The sequence below is a fragment of the Cydia strobilella genome, chromosome 14, assembly GCF_947568885.1.
Source record: "Cydia strobilella chromosome 14, ilCydStro3.1, whole genome shotgun sequence".
NCBI lineage: Eukaryota > Metazoa > Arthropoda > Insecta > Lepidoptera > Tortricidae > Cydia > Cydia strobilella.
Window position 1 is genome coordinate 7,851,026 of NC_086054.1, and position 2,147 is coordinate 7,853,172.

Sequence of the window (2,147 nt, forward strand, 5' to 3'; positions counted from 1 at the left end):
GTCAACTGTATATCGTTCGGTCAATTATCATCCTATTCTTACTACGTGTAACGGCACTTCCAAGCAAGCTACATGAAACAACTTACCGATAAAACTTGCTATCGTAAGACATGCAAAATCTTAATTGAACAACATAATGCTACTTATCGCTTATCGATAAGTTCGCGATATCGCACCGCCCGGGCGAATAAATTTGTCGCGATAAGACCCAATAAATCAGAACGCGACTCTATAAAGGAGGCACAGTGAATGTGTGGACAGAAGTAGTACTTTGTAAAATAAATAGCTTAGGTTTTTTTCTAAGTGAAGCGCCTCTTAAGAGTCCGCAGCAAGCGCGGTTCTCCATACAAACGCTGCTCTGAAACTTTGTACTTACAATAGGATAAGGTATATCTATGCCTAATTAGTTTATGTAGCTTCAGATATCATAGTTAAAATATACGGCGAATTTAAGTTTTTCATACAAAAATTGTTTTCACACTATTTCGTTTGTTTTATAAGCTGTAGATATATAAACTAATTACACGCGTAGATATACCATATGTCGTTGTATGTGCAAAGTTTCATTACAATCCAACACGTAGTTGTAAAATGAGAACGAAACTCCTTTTGTATGGGAAGGTGAAATTCGGCCGAGCTTGCTGCGGACTTAACTTCTTCCATTAGAACGACGACAAACTTTATTATTTTGCAGCGCATACCGTAAAACCACCAAATTATAAGTAGTCTATAATTAACTTAAATATCTTCATACAAGTGGGACTAAAGCCTGACCAGGAATATATGATCACGCGCCGGAATTTCACTGGAACAATTTTTTTCATACTATACTGAACTGTCACCCTATACATGCGCAACAACAGCGCCCTCTTGACAATGATCATGTATTTGAATGTCGTAGTATTATGGCATAATGTTTATTAATGTAAGAAAAAACTCAGGTAAAACCAAAGAGTACACTGCCAATACTGTATTTATACTAAATTACGTAGGTATTGAACTTATGGACCAAAGTTGTAGCATTGGACTTATCTCCTGGACCTTCTCTCTTAGACAAGCACACTGGCAAGTACTGTTATTAAGCTAGTTAAGTTGGGCCCTCGTTCTACTGTATCTGTCTCCACATGTAAATGAACTCGGTCCCCGAACTTGATCGTATAAGACACTTATTACGTTTAAAATTTGCATACAGATTGCTTTGCTTTCTCTTGGGTTTCTTACTGACTCTACTCTTTACTAACATTGATATATTTACTCCTAAAATTTATGAGACGGGTTCGCGATCCCTATTTGACTTGAGAAAGTGGCTGCTATATTGCTGCTTCATTTTTATAATTTAGATCATATGTATTGCGCAGTGTCATGCCATAACTTCTTTTTTTTTCTTAGCCCGTTAAAGTGTCCTACTGCTGGGCAAGGGCCTCTCCCCTTGATCTCTATAACTCCCGCTGTTGTGCTTTTTTCAGCCAGTTACTGATGAAGGTGTCTAAGTCGTCCCGCTATCTCCGTCTGGGCCTGCCACGTCCGCGCTTCTTTTGCGGCACTTGGTGACTGTACTAGCCCACCTATCCGTATGCATGCGGCAAACGTGACCCGCCCAGTCTCACTTCAGCCTAGCGGTCTTCTCTTCCACGTGAGCTATGCCTTTAAATCTATTTCTTAAAAAAACGCTTTCCCCTACACCCATATAGTGGGAAAATTTGCTGACTATGGATGAGGTATTGGTGGCTCAGTTGGCAGAGCGCTGGAGTATTGATCCAGAGGCCGTGAGTTCAAGTCTCACCCAAGGCAGTAATTTTTCCACTTTTAAATTAATACTTTCATTAAATTTATGATGATATCCCGCCTATGTCAAAAGTGTGGTCGTAGAGCATGACGTAGTTCGGTAGTTGCTTTACAAATAGACACGATGGATTGCCGGGTGTTGGTTAATGAATGGTTAAACGCGTTTCAAGATTAATTCTTCATTAGCTGCACTCTTCCACGTTAGTTCACTGCATAATAAATATGGTTTTCTCCTTATTAATAAAATAAAGTGGAGTTCAATAGAAATGGCGAATAATATAAACAAACCAATGTGACAGATTTTGTTACCATTTCACATTTAACCTAATATTTTATGAAGTTTATTTTCATTGAAATATTAT

General features: G+C 38.5%; 1 non-coding gene across 1 annotated transcript; it reads left to right on the forward strand.

The window, feature by feature from the left end:
* Window positions 1-1,718: 1,718 nt before the first annotated feature.
* Window positions 1,719-1,791, forward strand: Trnan-auu (transfer RNA asparagine (anticodon AUU)). Its single transcript has one exon. It is a non-coding gene; the product is annotated as a tRNA-Asn (tRNA).
* Window positions 1,792-2,147: the final 356 nt, after the last annotated feature.